Source organism: Delphinapterus leucas, chromosome 15 (genome assembly GCF_059928025.1).
Source record: "Delphinapterus leucas isolate spDelLeu-1000000601 "Yukka" chromosome 15, BTC_Dleu_Yukka2, whole genome shotgun sequence".
NCBI classification, from domain to species: Eukaryota; Metazoa; Chordata; class Mammalia; order Artiodactyla; family Monodontidae; genus Delphinapterus; species Delphinapterus leucas.
The window spans coordinates 44,293,860-44,313,695 of record NC_143143.1 but is presented as its reverse complement, the minus strand read 5'-3'; the positions used below and the strand labels follow the sequence as shown (position 1 = coordinate 44,313,695).

The 19,836-nt window shown below is 46.2% G+C and overlaps 1 protein-coding gene across 1 annotated transcript in view; it reads left to right on the top strand.

Moving 5' to 3' along the window:
- Positions 1 to 2,051: 2,051 nt before the first annotated feature.
- Positions 2,052 to 19,836, top strand: part of NINL (ninein like) — a 106,386-nt gene continuing 88,601 nt past the window's right edge. The window contains exon 1 of the mRNA XM_022594154.3: positions 2,052 to 2,126. The gene's annotated coding sequence lies outside the window, so the exon portion shown is untranslated. The remainder of the gene's footprint in view (positions 2,127 to 19,836) is intronic.

Here is a 19,836-nt window from a genome sequence, read left to right as displayed (position 1 = left end):
CCCACAGTTTCCTACCCTTTTCCCCCAGAGTCTAGCTTTCTTCCTACCTCCTTCCCAAACCATTTTGCCCTATATCTTCACGTCTTTTAAAGTGGAGCCCCTACAAAGTATATACACCTTCCCCATGCTAGATTACAGCTTATTTCATCATACTGATGTATTATTATGCTACTAAGTCTTCCCCTTCCACATCAGCAGGGGGAGGAAAGAGCAAAGAGTCGGAGGAGCATCACTAACAAAGTCTAAGAGGGCCGGTGTCAGCATAGCCCACTCTATCACTTAGCAAAGCAAACAACGCTTGCTGGATTCTAGGCACCGGTGGCAGGCAGAGAAAAAAGATGACTGTTGCCCGCAGGAGCTCAGAAACTGCCAAAAGAGCAAACTGATGTAGAGATTATCAAAGTGAAGAGTGATACAAGTCTGGAAGTGAGCATGGGTGTCCTGGGAGGACAGAGGAAAGGGGCAAACACAGGTGAGGGAATTTCTGGGTTGAATGCTGAAAACTGGCCAAGAGGTTACCAGGGCATCTGCAACGCCCAGGGTCTGCCTCATTCACAGAGAACCAGGAAGGCCCCGCTGCCTGAAGGCTGTGTGAGCTGGGCGGTAATGCTGGAAAGGTGACAGGGCCAGGTCTAGAAGAATAATTTCAGCAGGAGAACTTGCAGGGCTTTAGGCAGGAGAGGGACAACACAGGTGTAAGTTTTAGAAAGTACATCTGGCCACTGCACGGAGGTGGCACGCACAAAGTGCAGACAGTGGTCTTAAAAAGCTTTAGCAATCTTCCTGCGGTGGTCCTGGGAGGGGACCCAAGGGCCTGACACAGGGGGTGGTGTGGCTGGGAGTTGAGAGAGAGGACACAGAAATCTATAGGACCCGGCAGCTGAGTAAATGTGAGGAGGTGATGGAATGGCTGTGACCTTCCTCAACATGGGGAACCCATAAGAAAAAGCATGTTTAAGGCAAAGATAAATATTTCAGTTTGAGACCTGTTGACTGGTTGCGTTTAAACTGTGTGTGGGGCACGGAAGTAGAATATCCAGTTGGCAGTTGGATGTTTGGGGCTTTAAGAGAGAAAACCAGAGTAACAGACTATAAAGACCCAGGAAGGTGTAATCGGCTGGTCCCCCAGAGTTGTCTCCTTCCCTCACTTCTTCTGGCCTTTTGACCTTCCCGCTGACCTTTGCTGGCCAACCTCCTGCACTCCTTAAGCTCCTCTCCTACTTTGCTTCTTAGCATTTACAACTATCTAACGTTTTTGTATATTTCCCTTAAGTTTTTCAATCGTCTTCTAGCGTGTAAACTCCACGAGGAGCAGGGATTGTTTTTGCCAACGTCCTCCCCCCATCGTCACTGCTGTATTCTCAGCCCCTAGGACAATGCCTGGCACTAGTAGGTGCTCAATGAACATTTATTGATTGAAAACATGATGGAAAAACAATAACCGAAAGTTTTATGTCTTCTGGTTTCCTCAACTGCGATTTGGGGTGTTGCCTGGCTGGCCTCCTCGGCTTGTTTCCAAAAAAGGATGCTAGACCGAGACCTGTGAACAATGGTGCATCGCTCGCAGAGATCACTAACGCCCCTGGGTTCATTCCCTGAGGCTCTAAACTTTTCCGAGATGCCCCCGGGGCGGCGGGGCAGCCCCAGCCAGCGTTCGCATCCCTACCCATCATACTTCCGAAGAGGCCCCACCACTCCGGACCCGCCCACCAGGCCCCACCCACTCAGCACAGACCACGCCCCTCCGACGCCCTTAAGATGGCCCCTCCTCTGTTGGCCCCAGCCCCTCCTGCCTAGCCCCCGGTTTTGTCCCTGCAACGGAGGGTACCCACGTCGTCTTTGCCCCGCCCACTCCACCGCCTCTCCTCTTCGGCCCCGCCCCTGAGTTCGGCCCCGCGCCTGGTTCAGGCCCCGCCTCCTCTGGCCCCGCCCCTCGGCCCCGCCCCGGGCTCGGCGCTCCGCGTCCCGCGCCTGCAGCAGCCTCGGCGCCTGAAGGCCGGGAGGAGCGCGGCACGGGGCCCTCCAGACACAAAGAGCGGCTGCAGGACGCTGGTGGAAGAAGAGCGCCCGCCCGCTCCCTTGGCCTGTACGCGCGCAGGCGGAACCGGAGACGCCCCCACGCCCAGGTGAGCCGGCCGCGGGGCGTGATCGTGCATCAGGGGGCGCACAAGGGTGGGTTGGTAGGGACCAAGTGCCAGGGGCCCGCGCCTTGCTCCGCCTCCGGGCCCGGGGGCCCCTCGGGAAGTCCGGCGGGACCCCGCTTCTCCTGAGACCCTGGAGCGTGGGGCGGGTCCGGTAGAGCCAGGCCCTCCGGCGGGCCGCGTCTAGTTTGGCGCCCCGGGACCTTGGCTCAGGTGGCCGGCGGGCGATCGGCTGGGGTCGCGGGGCTGCCGGGCCCGTCCTCTGGGCGGCTGCTGGCGTCCAGTTGCTGCACGGGATGAGCTCTGAATAACATTCCCCCACTATGCCGAAGCTGTAGGACCTACCTGCTTGTTTTGGTGTATCAGGAGTTTGCACATGGAAAAATTGTTAGAAATAGGGACTCACGCTCTGGGGCGGAAAAGTCTGCTGCGAGTTTTGTCTGTCGTGAGTTGTTTAAAGAAGCGCAGCTTTCCTCCCGCCAGTGCGCTTAGTCGCAGAACCCATAAATCGTGCTGATTACTGGGAGCTCCGCGTAGGGAGCTCCGTGTATTTGCACAGGATGGAAGTGAAGAAGGTCGCTGGGTTCCCTTCTGCAACTGGAGACTTAGGCCACGCTGTGGAACAGGGAGGGGTCGGGGCAAGAACTGTGGAGCTGGAGCGCCGGGAGGGTCGAGTGACGCTCGCGCTCCCACCGCCAACACCGTCGATAGGACGGAGCGACTCTTGAGTGACGGTGAGCTGCTCCTTAGAGGCAGCTGCTGTGATTTCCAGGTTTTCCACATCGGACTTAGGATACTTTTAAAAGCAGAAAATTAAAAAAAAAAAAAGATAGTTAAAACTGGTCGGTTAAACAGAAGGCTAAGTCAGCAGCCTCTCAGTTTTATGAACCGATTGCAGGAGTAAGTGTGTATTAAAAAAAAGCTAAGGCAGTTAGGGAAGCGGCTACCACCGCGCTGTCCCTTTTCTGTTTGATTTACACATCATCCATAGTGGTTTAAGCTATTACAGATTGAACTGGTCTATATGGCAAATAACAAATATACAGCTCAGGTTCAATAAAAAATAGAGGATAATCGTTTTTGCAGAATGGTAAAATAACAAGCCATCTCCAAAGAACCTGAACTTCAGATAACGTTACATCATCAAATTAGAAAGAGAACATTTTATGGAAAAGTTAGGGTTTTAACATTTTTTCAATTGAGGAGTTTATGTTTTTATTTTTTATTTTGGCCGTGCCGCGGGGCTTGTCGGGATCTTAGTTCCCTGACCAGGGATCGAACATGTGCCCCCTGCAATGGAAGCGCAGAGTCCTAACCACTGGACCGCCAGGGAGTTCCCTTCAACTGAGGAGTTTATATAAACTTTGATGGAAAGCTGTTTTTCTCTAGCTCATGTTTACCCCAGACATTGCGGTTTGCAGGGCTGCTCGGAGGTGGGCGAGCTGTGCCGTTGCTGATACCATGCTGTGAATCCCTTAACATTAGTGGGTCTTGGGTTCTGTGTCCTTAGCCCTTGTGAACATCTGGTGGTGGGAAATAGAGTAACAAAAGAGTTGCAAAGTTCTAACTGTAAGTATTCAGGGCGTTCAGATCCTGCCCCTTTATTATGAGTAGCTTTAGGTGCTGGTTACTGGATAGTTCGTTTCGTGTTTTTTTGGAAGATGACACACATGGCGTTTGGGACTTGGGGCATGTGAGAGAGCCCTCTGACCACATTCTTTTCACCTTGGACACTTAGCTTTGGATCTTGCCACAAACAGGCGGTTGCTAAACATCTCTCTCCTTCCCTGACTCAAGACAGATCTAGAAGAAACAGTGTCTGGCGTGGCCTTGAAGTGGACGTTTCAGAGGGGGAGTCAGGGCTGTGGTGTGGCTCCTGACTGGAAGGAGTAGTGCCTTCCGGCCTGGAAGGGTGTTTCCAGTGCTGTGGCCACTTTGCTCTCCGATTCCGTGGTCATTCCCTAAAAAGTTGAGTAGCAGTGGCTGTAACTGGACTTTAGATTTGGGCTTAGCTTAGTCCTTGGCTTCAAGTACGAATTAGGAATTCAGGCTCAAGGCCAGCAGTTTGGTTAATCACAAGCAGGAGGCCAAAACTTTGGGTCAGACCCTACCTGGAGCTATTTGGAGGGAGGTGACAGCAGAAGGCTTTCCTTCCCCCATCCTTGAGGTAACCTTGAGCCCCTGGTGAAACCTCTCTACCAAAGGATCCTGACTGTCGCCATCTTTTGGTTTGTGAACCGTGGGACAAAGGAGTCCTTTGGAGCATTCTGTGTTTTTAACCTCTTGATGGAAGTTGGAGTTTGCATCTGCTGCTGGTGGGTGCACTTTTCTGTCTCTCTCGACCCTGGATTGTCCTTCCTTAGACTTCAAGGGATGATGCCTTCTCATTTCTCAAGACTGGTGCATAGTCTGAAATGAACCAAAGCCCTGAAGGTGCTGGCACATACCAGCTTTTGTGTGTTGACAGTTATTTTGTATTTCATGAGAGGAAACGGGCAAATCCTTGTGATGTGACACATGCTCTTATAACCCAGTTACCTTGTTTGGGGATCTGCTTTGCTTAATAAGTTAAGATTTTGGTATGTTGGAGTTTCTCAAAATGGTCATCATTTACTGTGATTGTTAAAGATCTGAAGGGAAATCAGTCTTCACAATCTCTAGGTTTTTAAGTTTCCAGTGAAGAATTTTACATTTGTAGGTATACATCAGTTATGTTTTTAGCTGCCTGTGATAGACAGCCTGACTCAGTCTTGGCTTAAACAAATAGAGGTTCCAAGAGGAAAGTACAGGCTTCAGGATGGGTTGTTCCAGTGGCTGAAGCAGCCTCTGGGGCCAGGTTGCCCCTGTTCCTCACAGTGTCACGTTGGTGGTGGCTGTCTCACATCAGGAGGGAGAGGGAGTTTGGCTTCCATGGCTGGCTTTAAGAATGAGGAGTGGGGACTTCCCTGGTGGTCCAATGGGTAAGACTCTGCGCTTCCAATGCAGGGGGCCCGGGTTCGATCCCTGGTCGGGGAACTAGATCCTGCATGTATGCTGCAACTAAGAGTCCACATGCCGCAATGAAGATCCTGTATGCCACAACTAAAACCCGGCACAACCTAAATAAATAAATAAATAAAAGAATGAGGAGTAAAACGCCTGTTGGCCTCCGGGCCATTTGAACCGGTCACTGGCTGGGAGAGGACCCCCTCCCCCATCTGCGTCAGGTCCCCCCACTTCCCTGCCGCTACTCCTTGGAAGCGGGGTGTGTGGGGACTGCGGGGGGCAGGCTTTGGGTGCCTGGTCACCGGAGGGCTTGTGTGGCTCGCCTCACAGGTGGCATGTACCCAGTACCTGAGCTTGTGCACTGGCCAAGCTACTGTCGGAAATGGAGCCCCGGTCTCTTGATCTGTGTTTAAATTTTGGCTGAGCACACTGTGTGCCAGGCTCTGTTCTCAGTGCTTTGGGTAAATTCCTTTGGGAGGTGCTCACAGCAAGCAGTTGGCTGAGCTGGGGCGTGCTGTCATCCCCATCTCGAAGACTGTACCTCACTGCCTCAGTGACAGCATCATTTCTTTACATTAGAAAGAAAATGAGGAGTTTTCAGTGTTGATACAAACCTGTGACTCGCATGATCTATCTAGACACGTGAAGTGCGGGGCAAGAGAGGAACCGTCCACCCAAATTCCGCCTGTGGGCAAGAGTGTGGATGGCTCAATAAGTTGGGCTTTGCCTCCTGTGGGCCTCGTGGCTGTGTGTGCCCTCGGAAGTAACAACGACAACTAACAATAACAACAAAAGAGTCTGATGCTGGGGTCGGGCTGAGCCTCTGCCAGCCCCCCCGCGGAGGGCAGTGGACTGGTCCTGCCAGGGCAGATCCGTCGGAGCGCGGTTCACACGGGGCCGTGGGGCAGCTCTCAGGGTCACAAGACGGCATGAACATAAGAGCCAACATCAAGTAATGTAATGAAACATTCACTGACTTGGAGTTTAGTTTCAGGGCACAGGAATTTTGTAAATGGTTGTAAATTCTTTCAAAACCAACAAGGCAGTCTGCTCAGTGGAGAGTTTGACAAGCAGGCTGTCACACCCCAGGGAGAGCTCACCGGATCTAGAGTATGTCCACCTGCCCTGCACTCGGGTGGTTCGAGGAGGGAGGTGCTGGCACTGTCCATCCCCATGGCCTCCTGGCTTCCGGCTGCCTTCATGGAAGTGGACAAAACCAGGCGAAAGTGGGCAGAATCATCAGTTGTGCAGCTGGGGAGGGACGACCGAGCTTTGGACAGACGAGACTCTTCCCCTCACACTGGGGAATGTGTGACCCCGTGATAACAGAGAGGGCGGTGCCTTCTGTCCCAGAGGGGTGTTTCCTCTGTGCTGACTGCAGCCCCACCGGTTAGCTCCCTGCGCCCAGGTGACCGGTTCTGTGGTCTGGCTCCAGTGAAGTCACCGCTCTCCGAGGATCTAGACGAAGAAGGGGACAGGGCGAATTTGCCCCCTGACTGGGCCAGAAACATGAATGCCCAATTTCTAAACCTCATAATCTACATTAATGGCCTGTTCTCGCTGCTGGTAGCACTCCTCAGAAAACCTCTTCAAATAGGATGTTTGCAGGGTCCTGTGTAATTCAGACTTAGCCGGCCCTGCTCTGTAGCAAAGGAGTTAAAAAAATAGCTGATAGTTCATGCAGCAATGTGGCTTTAAAATTAAGCAGTTCTTGATACATTTTTAATTCTTTTTGAATTTTCATTATTCCAAATTGTACAAATAAGATAAGACTTTGACTGCCCTGCTGTGGATGCCCCTTAACTAAGCAATCAACGTTAAGGTCTCAGTTAACCTCCTGATAAGAGGTACAGAGAGGGCTTCCCTGGTGGCGCAGTGGTTGAGAGTCCGCCTGCAGATGCAGGGGACGTGGGTTCGTGCCCTGGTCCGGGAAGATCCCACATGCCGCAGAGCGGCTGGGCCCGTGAGCCATGGCCGCTGAGCCTGCGTGTCTGGAGCCTGTGCTCCGCAATGGGAGGGGCCACACAGTGAGAGGCCCGCGTACAGCAAAAAAAAAAAAAAAAAAAAGAGGTACAGAGAAGGACACCGCCTTGCCTGGGGTATTCCCGCCGTAACCTGAATTTCATTGTGCAGAGACCTGAGACAAACTACATTTGAGCCACATTCTATAAAGTAAGTGGCCTCTGTACTCTTCAAAACTTTCATGGTTTCAGGGTCAAGAAACACAAAGAAAGACTGAAGAACTCTTCCAATTGAAAAAGTGCTAAAGGGATCTGACAACTGTATACAGTGCTTTTTTTTCTTTTTTTTTTTTTGGCTGCACCGTGCGGCATGTGGGATCTTTGTTCCCCCATCAGGGATTGAACCCACACCCCCTGAATTGGAAGCACGGAGTCTTAACCACTGGACTGCCAAGGAAGTCCTGTATACAGTGCTTCACCATAGACTGGATTGGGGGGGTGGAGTGACTATAAAGGACATTATTGGGACAGTGGACAAAATGTGAGTGTAAAGGTAGATTGGCCAATAGTATGTTAGCAATGTCACATTTCCCGAGTTTGATCATCATGCTCTGACCATGTCCTTGAGTTTGTAAATACATATGGAAGTCTTTAGGGATAAGAGGGCACAAAGTCTGAAATTCAATGGGGGAAGAGGAGAGAGGGTGGGAAAGAAAATGATCACACGGACATGATAAATGGGGCAAAGTGAAAACAATTAATTGGTGAAGCTAGCTGGGTAAAGAGTATTGGAGAATTCTTTGTACTGTTCTTGCAACTTCTCTATACATTTGAAATGATATCAGAATAAAAAGTTACAAAGACAAGTGTCCACCCTGGATTCACTGCAGTCTAAATACTTTCCACCAATAAAAGTTTGTGGTATTTCATCTTTTCTTTTGTTTTTTTTTTTAAAGCCTTTATTGAATCTGTTACAATATTGCCTCTGTTTTATGTTTTGGTCTCCTGGTCAGGATGCATGTGAGATCTTAGCTCCCCGACCAGGGATTGAACCCACACCCCCTACATTGGAAGGCGAAATTTTAACCACTGCACCACCAGCGAAGTCCCATATTTCATCTTTTCTAAGATGAAGTTTTTTCATCTTATAACATCTTTGAATTTGGGGTGCATCTTATAATCAATGCTTTCTTAGACTTCATTGTGTCAGGTTTTGACATCAGTTTTTCTTTCTTAGTGATTTGTCTTAGAATCAGTGGCATCGTGGATTTGATGAAATATGGTATTCTGTCTGGTTTTGTCTGAGAAGTGGGAAAAAGAAGAAAGTGCTTCGAGTAGCTTCATGTGTAAAGTTTTTTCAGTCTCTCAGCTCGCGTCTTTGTTCCAGGCCAGATATCTGGCTACATTTGCTCATTTCCACCTCTGTGCCTGCTAGATATTTCAAACTCAACACATTCCAGGCTGGATTTCTGTCTTCACCTCCACCACCCCAAACTGCTCTTCCTCTGGGTTCCCTATCTCAGGGAGTGTAAGCCTGATTTTTAACCAGAGTCGGCTCCAGAACGGCCCCATGGGAGGAGCACAGGGACCTGTCAGTGCTTATGGAGATGGGGTGTGTGTGTCCCAGTCTCACCTGGAACAGAGGCTGCTTTTTTTTTTTTTTTTTTTTCTTTTTTGGCTGTGTGTGGGCTTTCTCTAGTTGCGTTGAGTGGGGGCTACTCTTCGTTGCGGTGCCCAGGCTTCTCATTGCTGTGGCTTCTCTCGTTGCAGAGCACGGGCTCTAGGCGCACGGGCTTCAGTAGTTGTGGCACGTGGGCTCTAGAGCACAGGCCCAGTAGTTGTGGTGCACGGGCTTAGTTGCTCCATGGCATGTGGGATCTTTTTGGACCAGGGATTGAACCCGTGTCCCCTGAATTGACAGGTGGATTCTTCACCACTGCGCCACCAGGGAAGTCCTAGACTGCCTATTTCTTGAAGTGTCTTTGGGCTCCAAACGTCTGTGCCTCATTTTCCCCATTTGTCAAATGAGGATATTTTTCCCAAGTCTGTCAAGATCATGTACAAGGCAAGTTAAGTTACCGTAAAACCCTGAAATTCTGTGACTTAAAATATGAGAGCATTTTAGGAAGACTTTAAATTAGAATCAGTCAAGTGGCCAGTTCCCCCTAGGTAGACCCTGCTCCGAGCTCCTGCAAGTGTATGGCCGACCCTGCTGCTCACTGACTCCTAGCAATTCCTCCCAGGTTTCTTTCCGGTACCGTGTTCAGTTCATGGGTGAGTCGGGTGGGGCTGGTTGTACACCGGATGCTGACAGGCTCCATCAGGAGCAGGTGCGTTTTATAAACTGGCCGTGCCTGGTGCTTCTGGGCTCATCTCCACGCCAGGGCCACTGTGAGTGTGGTTGGAACTACTGTAGCACCACATTGTCTCACTAGTTCTTGAACCCCTGTGTGTCAGATGTGGGAATGGCTCCATCTGAGTCTTTGTAGCACCATTTGACTTGGGAAACTTTGAATCAGCCCAGGATAGTAACATTTTCCTTTATTTTGTTTGGCATAGCAACTGCAGTAGCAAAATACTGTGATTTCCCCGTGGCCTAGTTTCTCCACTACCACGTTTCATTTGCATTTTGGGTGATTACTTCTTGGTGATTCTCAATCTGCTTTGGGGACCACTGAGTTGTTGGTGTTGACAGTGACCTTCACAGCAGGCTCATTCTTTAGAAGGAGAAACCCAGGGTATTCAGGCCACTGCTGGATTCTGTGGACTTTTAAATATGTGTAGAGAACAAACAAGATCAACAGTTTTGTGTGATGTGCCTTTAGGCTCCTAACTTCATGGCTGGAATTTAAGATAAGAAAGGTAGGATGACGGTGAGCAGGGGGTAATTTGTGTGCAGGGTTTTCTGAATTGATTTTGCGGGACATGTTACTTTATTCTCTTGTTTTCTTTATTATCAACACAACACAAGAAAGGTTCTGGCACAGAGAAAGTTTCCTAACAGATGAATAGAAATGGACTTGGGGCACAGAATGTTTGGTTGAAGTTCTGCTTTTTAATTTGGGAGACTATCCAAGTTAATGTTCTCTCCTTATAGTTAGATTTCCTAATACAAAATTCTTGCATAACATTAGGACTTTTAGTTTGGTTTAGAGCTAGAAGAGACATTTTCCTATCCTGGGTTTCAGATTCCTGCACTTATTCATGGAAAAACTTTTTTTTTTTTTTTTAACTATTCAAAACTGCTTTGTGGGTTTACATGTTATTAGTAGGCATGAGGTAGTATGTTAAGGTTGGTAGCTCTAACTGTGTGGTTAGACCTCAGTGTGTGTTCACTTACTAGCTCTGTGACTTTGGGCAAATTACCTAACCTCTCTGCATCTCATTTTCCTTGCTTTTAATAGAAGGTTGATAATAGTGCCTCCCTCACAAAGCTAAATTCCTCAGTGTTTAGGAATGTGCCCATTACAGGATGAGTGCTTAAGAAATACTAGTTTTATATTGTCACAAGATTATTTAGCAAAAGCTAGCATCCTATGGAGGTGTCAAAGGTCGAGACATATATCCAGTGGTTCTGACTGTCCACAGAAAGTAGACTCCAGGGCTTGCACAGCTGGGAGTGGGGCATTGAGAAAAACTCCTAGAGCCCTTTTAATTTTTCTCTCTCAACCTTTAAGGTCACTTGACTGAAATAAAAATAAATTGCAACAATTATCCCACAAAAAGAAACTACTCAGAATGGCGAACAAAATATACAAATATTTCAAAAATTGATAAACACGGGTAACTTAAAGGAAAAGAATATATTCACCAAGACGTTATCATTACCCGGCAGGTTCTGTCCTCATTTCCTCCAGTGTGGATGAATGTATTGTTTGGAGTTGAAATGTGTGCTAGACTTCTGTTTTTTCTGCTAATTTCTGTAGTGTTTTATTTTTAATCTATTTTGGCTGCCCCAGTCTTGGTTGTGCAGCACACAGGATCTTCGTTGCGGCCTGTGGGATCTTTAGTTTCAGCGTGTGGACTCAGTTGCGGTATGCATGCAGGATCTAGTTCCCTGACCAGGGATCTAACCCAGGCCATCTGCGTTGGGAGCGTGGAGTGTTACCCACTGGGCCTCCAGGGAAGTCCCTGTAGTTTTGTAAAAGATGAGCTTTGTGTGTTCATGCAGTTTGCAAGTCTGTCCATTTTCACTGCTGTTGAAAACATTCACCTGGTGTGCTGAGCTATTCCCTCTGGTTAGGCTTCTTGTTTTCTCTGAGCAGTTAGGGACTTTCAGATAGCATTCAATGAAAAATTTCAGGCTTCGTATTTTCTCTCTCTTTGGACATGAAAGCACACCCCTCGCTTCTTTCCTCCAGCCCCGCCACTGCTCCTTTATGTGGCTGGTGGGATGAGTGTGCAGTGGGGTCTCCGACCAGAACATCCTCAACAGCTCCTCCCTGCGAGGGGTGTGGGAGAGTCAGCCCTTGACCCCAGAGGGCCGGGCAGGTGGAGTCAGCTCACGTGCACCCTGTGGTGGAAACCTCTTGCTTGTGTTGTTTTAATTTGGTTTCTTTAGTGATTAGCAAGATTGTGCCTATTAAATGTTTGCTTATTTTTGATAAAGAAAAGCAAGATCATGCCCTTAGGACTCAGCCTGTGTTCCTGGGTATCTTGACAGCATTGTTCTCGCAGGTGTGGGACCCTGAAGCCAGCAGGTGCCCCTTGCGCTGACCTTCTGGTCTGTTCTCTGACTAATGCGTGAACAAGGAGCCTTCACAGTAACATCCACTCACCTCAAAGTTTGGATCTCAAATATTTTGGAAAAGAAAAAAAGGTTAGTGTCTATGTGAATTCTCTTCTGGAATTTCTAGCTGCGATAGAGAATCAAATGCTCCAGCTGGCTTGCTGATAAAGCTCTAGGTGGTTCTGTGACCACTAATAACATTTCTCTAATGATAAGGGTCATGGGGCTCACAGCCTTGGGTGTGTGTTGTCCATCTCATTTGGGAAAGTCTCTGCTCTGCCCGCCTTCCTGCTGGCTCCAGTGCGTCCTCGCCTCTCACTTCAAGCAGAGAAATGTAGGTTACTCGTTTGTCTCTCAGAATGCATCTGTACCCACATCTCTCCTCCACAGTGGCCTCCAGGGAGAAGGTGACCTGACCACCTCCATTTACTGGGGCTGGTCCTGTTGCCAGGGTTTGAGACTGGGTGAGGGATGAGAGGGAATTGCAGCTTCACATTCCACACCTTTGCTGCTCAAACGGGAGTGAGGTTGAAACCCACTGGGAAGTTAATAACAGACCCTCAGAGGAAAACGGAAGTGATTTTGTTTGGTCAAGCTAGCTATACGTGCCTTAGCGTTTGTAAGCCTGCAGCAGGATAATTTATTGAAATTCAATATGTGTTTTAGGGACTTCCCTGGCGGTCCAGTGGTTAAGACTCCGCACTTCTGCTGCAGGGGGTGTGGGTTCGATCCCTGGTGGTCTGGGAACTAAGATCCTGCATGCCGTGTGGCCAAAACAAACAAAAAACCCACAATATGTGTTTTATCTGTTTTTCCCATTCCAGGATGGTACCAGACCTTGGTGTTCCCTTGCCTCCAGGGCTCTTATGTTACAGGGCTGAACACAGAAGTTTCTGGAAAATGACCTCTCTCTCCCTTTAAAAAAATAATTGCTTACACAAAAATTGACTTATATGTGCATGCGTGTGTATAGTTCCAAGAGTTTTAACACGTGCAGATTTGTGTAACTGTCACCACTATGAGAACACAACAGTTGCATCACCAAAAACACGTGCTGCCCTTGGGTAGTCCTAACCCTGCCCGTGTTTGCTGACCCCATAGTCTTGCCTTTTCCAAAATGTCACATAAATGAAATCTTACAGCACGTGGCCTTTCTAAGCTGGCTGTTTCTCTCAGCGTCGGTGTGGCTGCACGGATGCTTGTCCTTTCACTGAGAGCAGCGTTCAGGTGAGGGTTACCACACCCGGTCCATCCATTCACCTGATGGAGGACGTTAGGATAGTCTCCACTTTTTGACAGTTACGAATGCAACTATTGTAAACATTTGCATTTGTAAACATTTCATTTTCCTAGGGTAAATACTGAGGTATGGGATTGCTAGGTCCCATGGTAAATCTTTGTTTAATTTCATAAGAAACTGCTTTCCCAGAGTGGCTACACATTTTGCATTTTCAGCACCAATGTGTGAGTTTCATTTGCTGTCCTTGCCAGCTCTGGGCATTGGAATTTCTTAAACATTTTAATTTTAGCCATTCTAATAGGTGTGTGTGGTGGTATCTCATGGTAGTTTAATTTGAATTTCCCTATTGGGGAAAGATGTTGAGCATCTTTTCTTTTCTGTTTTTTAAAAAAATTTTTTCGCTGCACCTTGTGGTGCAGATCCCCCGCATGTGGGATCTTAGTTCCCCGACCAGGGATCGAACCCATGCCCCCTGTAGTGGAAGCAAGGAGTCTTAACCATTGGACCACCAGGGAAGTCCCTTGAGCATCTTTTCATGTGCTTATCTGCCATCCATGTATCTCCTTTGGAAGTGTGTCCATTCCAGTGCCTTGCAAGTTTTTCTTAAGGGTTGTATTCTAAATGTTCAGTTTTAATAGGTTTTTTCTTTTTTTTCCTGACCTTGCTGTGCGGCTTGCAGGATCTTAGTTCCTCACCAGCGATCGAACTTGGCAGTGAAAGCGCCAAGTTCTAACCACTGGACTGCCAGGGAATTCCCCTTAATAGTTCTTTTTATATTATTTATGCTAGTCCTTTGTTGAATATGTAATTTGCAGAGATTTTCTCCCAGTCTGTGGCTTGCCTTTTCATTATCTGAGCAGTGCCTTTAACATCAAAAAGTTTTAATTTTGCTGAAATCCAATTTATCAATGTCTTAAATGGATTTTACTTTTTGTGTCCTTTTTAAGAACTCATCTAACTCCAAGTGATAGATTTCCTCCCCAGTTTTCTTCTGAAAGTGTTGTACTATTATGTTTTATGTAGAGATTAATTATAAACTTTGAGTTAATTTTTGTATAAGGTGTGAGGTTTTCGTTGTTTCTTTTTCCTGCATATGGATATTCCATTGTTCCAACAGAGTTTGCTGCAAACACTATTCTTACTCTATCAAATATATATATATATATATATATATTTGTTTTTAGGTTTTTGTTTTTTTTTTGCGGTACGCGGGCCTCTCACTGTTGTGGTCTCTCCCGTTGCGGAGCACAGGCTCCGGATGCGCAGGCTCAGCGGCCATGGCTCACGGGCCCAGCCGCTCCGCGGCATGTGGGATCTTCCCGGACCGGGGCACGAACCCACATCCCCTGCATCGGCAGGCGGACTCACAACCACTGAGCCACCAGGGAAGCCCCTGTAATGTCCCTCTTTATCCCTGATAATTTTCCTTGTTCTGAGTCTGCTTTGTCTGAGATCCACATAGATACTCCAGCTTTCTTTTGATTAGTGTTAGCATGGTAAATCTTTCTCTATCCCTTTACTTTTTTTTTTTTAATTTATTTTTGGCTGTGCTGGGTCTTTGTTGCTGCTCACGGGCTTTCTATAGTTGCGGAGAGCGGGGGCCACTCTTTGTGGCGGTGTGCAGTCTTCTCATTGTGGTGGCTTCTCTTGTTGTGGAGCATGGGCTCTAGGTGCTTGGGTTTCAGTAGTTGTGGCACACGGGCTCAGTAGTTGTGGTGCATGGGCTTTGTTGCACCGCAGCATGTGGGATCTTTCCGGACCAGGGATCGAACCCATGTCCCCTGCATTGGCAGGTGGATTCTTAACCACTTTGCTGCCAGGGAAGTCCCTATCCCTTTACTTTCAATCTATGTGTGTCTTTATATTTAAAATGGGTTTCTTGTAGACTGCCTATGGTTGGGTCTTGTTTTTTTATCCACTCTAACAGGCTCTGTCTTCTTTTTAAATTTTATTTATTTATTTATTTATTTTTGGCTGTGTTGGGTCTTCGTTGCTGCATGCAGGCTTTTTCTAGTTGTGGTGAACAGGGGCTACTCTTTGTTGCAGTGTGCGGGGTTCTCATTGTGGTGGCTTCTCTTGTTGCGGAGCATGGGCTTCAGGAACACAGGCTTCAGTAGTTGTGGCGTGCAGCCTCAGTAGTTGTGACTCGCGGGCTCTAGAGCGCAGGCTCAGTAGTTGTGGCACACGGGCTTACTTGCTCCACAGCATGTGGAATCTTCCCAGACCAAGGCTCCAGCCGCTGTCTCCTGCATTGGCAGGCAGATTCTTAACCACTGCGCCACCAGGGAAGCCCCCAGGCTCTGTCTTTTGATTGGTGTATTCAGACCATTCACACTGAAAGTGATTATTGATATAGTTGGATTAATATCTACTATATTTGTAACTGTTTTCCATTCATTGCACTATTCTTTGTTTCCTTTTTAAAATATATTCCCCTTTTTTCCTGTCTTCTCTGGCTTTAATTGAGCATTTTATATGATTTCATTTTCTCTCTTCTCTTAGCATATCAATTCTTCTTTTGAAAAAGAATTTTAATGGTTGCCCTGGAGTTTGTAATATACATTTGCAACTAATCTATGTCCACTTTTTAAAAAATAATTATTTACTTATTTATTTGGCTGCGTTGGGTCTTAGTTGGGGCACGCAGGATCGTCATTGCCGCATGCGGGCTCTTCTTTGTGGCACGTGGTTGCGGCATGCAGGATCTTTAGTTGCAGCCTGTGGGATCTTTAGTTATGACATTTGAATTCTTAGTTGCAGCATGTGGGATCTATTTCCCTGACCAGAGATCGAACCCGGGCCCCCTGCATTGGGAGCACAGAGTCTTAGCCACTGGACTACCAGGGAAGTCCCTATGTACCCTTTCAAATAACTCTGTACCACTTTACAGATAGTGCAGGTACCTCATAACAGAGTATTCCCGAGTCCTCCTTCCCGTTCCTCATAACATTGCAGTCATTCATTCCACGTATCCATAAGCTATGATTACCCAGCACATTGTTGCTATTTTTATTTTGAACAGTTATCTATTAAGTCAATAAGAAAAATGAGCGAATTCCCTGGCAGCCTGGTGGTTAGGACTCCGTGCTTTTACTGCCGAGGGTGCAGGTTCAATCCCTGGTTGGAGAGCTAAGATCCCGCAAGCCATGCAGTGTGACCAAAAAAAAAAAAAAAGAAAAAGAAAAGTGAAACACTTTATTTCACCTTCATTTATTCTTTCTCTTATGCTTTCTCTTTTTAAATGTTGATCTGAGTTTCTGACCTATATATATTTTCCTTTTCTCGGAAGAACTTTTAACGGTTTTTGCAAGGCAGGTCTCCTGGCAATGCATTCCTTCAGTTTTTGTTTGTCTGAGAAAGTCTTTATTTCTTCTTCACTTTTGAAGGATAATTTCTCTGGATATACAACTATAGGTTGGTGGTTTATTCGTTCAATGCTTCAGATGTGTTACTCCATTCTCTTGCTCATGGCTTCTGAGAAGTCGGATGTAATTCTTTACTCCTCTACAGGTGAGATTTTTTTTCCCCTCTGGCTTCTTTGAGGATTTGTCTTTGGTTTCCTGCAGTTTGAATATGATATGCCTAGGTGTAGTTTTTTGGATATTTATCCTTGTTGCTGTTCTCCAAACTTCCTGGATGTGTACTTTGGGATCTATCATTAATTGTGGAAAATTCTCAGCCATTATTACGTCAAATGTTTCTTCTGCTCATTTCTGTGTTTCTTCTCCTTCTCATTGTTTAAAAAAAATTATTTCTATTTTTTTATAAATTTATTTATTTTTGGCTGCATTTGGTCTTTGTTGCTGCACATGGGCTTCCTCTAGTTGCGGTGAGCGGGGGCTACTCTTTCGTTGTGGTGTGCAGGCTTCTCATTGCAGTGGCTTCTCTTGTTGCGGAGCACGGGCTCTAGGCATGCGGGCTTCAGTAGTTGTGGCATGCGGACTCAGCAGTTGTGGCTCACGGGCTCTAGAGCGCAGGCTCAGTAGTTGTGGCGCACAGGCTTAGTTGCTCCGCGGCATGTGGGTTCTTCCCAGACCAGGGCTTGAACCCGTGTCCCCTGCTTTGGCAGGCAGATTCTTAACCATTGCGCCTCCAGGGAAGCCCCTATTTTTATTCTTATTTTTTATTTCTTGGCTGTGCTGCACAGCATGTAGGATCTTACTTCCCTGACCAGGGATCGAACCCATGCCCCCTGCAGTGGAAGTGTGGAGTCTTAACCACTGGACCGCCAGAGTAGTCCCTTCTCATATTTTAATTATGCATATGTTACACCTTTTGTAATTGTCTCACAGTTCTTGCATATTCTGTTCCTTTTTTTCCCCCCTCCATTATTTTTTCTCTTTATTTTTCAGTTTGAGAAGTTTCTAGTGACGTAAATTAAAGCTCAGTGATTTTTCCTCAGCCATGTCCAGTCTATTGATGAGCCTATCAAAGGCATTCTTCATTTCTGTTACTGTCTTTTTGATTTCTAGCATTTCCTTTTGATTCTTACTTAGAATTTCCATCTCTCTGCTTATATTATCCATCTGTTTTTGTAGGTTGTCCACTTTTTTTCCATTACAGGTCCTAGCATAGTAATCATAGTTAAACTCCCAGTCTGATAATTGCAAAATCTTTGCCATATCTGAGTCAGGTTCTCATGCCTGCTTTATCTCCTCAAATTCTGCTTTTTCTTGCCTTTAGCTCACCTTGTAACTATTTGTTGAAAACTGGACTTGACATATTGGATAATAGGAACTGAAATAAGTAGATGTGTAGTGTAAGGTTTTATGTTTTTCTGGCTAGGAATCCTAACTCCTACTGTGTGTGACGTTTGCTGAAGTGGTAGAGGCTTCAGATTCTTCAAGTGTCCTTTGTTGTCTCCCTACTGTCTATAGGTTTCCCCAGAAACTCTATCTGAAATGGAATCTGTGTCTTGCAACTCTCTTGGAGTAATGAACTGCTTTTCTACTGGAGCCCTGTGCGTGTGGTGGTGAGTTGCTAGGCAAGGAAAGCATTCTGTAATCCTGTGAGTCAGACTGTTTTTGTGGGCCTGAGGTCCTGGACTGTGCCCTTCAGAAGTTTCTTAGTTTTTCCTTTTTTTTCTTTTTTTTTTGTTGTTGTTGTTTTTCCTCCCTGTTGTAAGACAGGAAGGCTAGAAGACGCTTCAGTTGTCAAGTTGCCCTTCCCCACAGGTCTGATAAGACTCTGATAAAATAGTTTTCTTTTGAGGCAAGGCATTTGCTATGGGTGGTTTTTCAAAATGGTTACTTTTTTCTGGGTGCATTTCAAAACTGTAAGTTTTCCTCTCCTCCCTGTCCAAATCATGAGAGATTTTTTTTTTCTCCAGTCTTTACTATGAAGACCTGGTGGGGATCCTGGAAGTAAAACTCATGAATGTGTGTCATCTCTTCTCCCTTCTCCCAGCCCAGGAGTTTTAAACTCCATCTCTCCATCTCCAGCCTCCAGTTGTCACCTACTGTTTATGTGTTTATGTGTTGCTGGCTCCAGAGAATTTTGCCCCAGGAAAGCGGTGGAACTGAAAAAGAAGTTTGTTCTGTCCATTTTTGCTTCATGCATTTTGTTGGTCTATTTTTGGGTTTATCTACATTTAGGATTATTATGTCTTCTTGGTGAGTGGACATTTTGAAGTCATTTAATGCCCCTCTATATCTCTGGTAATTTCCTTGCTCCAAAGTCTACTTCTGGTGTTAATATAGCCACTTCACATAAAGAAATATTATTTGTATGGCTTATTTTACCCATCCTTCTACTAAAAAATGAAGTAGATTTCTTGTAGGGAACATGTATTTGGGTCTCATAGTCTCTCTCTTTTAGTCACTGTGTTTAGACCATTTACATTTAATGTAACCATTAATATGTTTGGATATAGGTCTATCATTTTATTATTTGTTTTCTGTTTGTCCCCGATGTGTGTGTATGTATGCTTTTTGAGGTACAGTTGACATATAACTGTCCTCTATATTTTTATTTCTCTCTTTTCCTTTCCTGGATTACTTGAATGTTTCTTAGTATTCCTTCTTTTTTTATTATTTCATTTTTTTCTTCCAGTTTTATTGAGATATATTTGACATACAAAACTGTGTAAGTTTAAGATGTACAGAATGATTTGACTTACATACATCATGAAATAGTTACCACAATAAGTTTAGTGAATACCTATCATTTCATATAGATACAAAATAAAAGAAAATGAAAAAATAATATTTTTTCCTTGTGATAAGAACTGTTAGGATTTACTCTCTTGACAATTTTCATATATAACATACAGCAGTGGGGCTTCCCTGGTGGTGCAGTGGTTAAGAATCCGCCTGCCAATGCAGGGGACACAGGTTCGAGCCCTGGTTTGGGAAGATCCCACATGCCACAGAGCAACTAAGCCCGTGTGCCACAACTACTGAGCCTGCGCTCTAGAGCCCACAAGCCACGACTACTGAAGCCCACATGCTGCAACTACTGAAGCCCACATGCTGCAACTACTGAAGCCCGTGTGCCTAGAACATGTACTCCACAAGAGAAGCTCCTGCACCGCATCAGAGTAGCCCCTGCTTGCCACAACTAGAGAAAGCCCGTGCGCAGCAAATGACCCAACGCAGCCAAAAATAAATAAAATAAAAAATTATTTAAAAAAACATACAGCAGTGTTTGTTAGTTGTGTTTATCATGTTGTACATTACATCTCTAGTATTTATTTATCTTATAACTGGAAGTTTGTACCTTTTGACCACCTTCATCCAATTCCCCCTCCCCACACCCCTCCAATAACCACAAATCTGATAT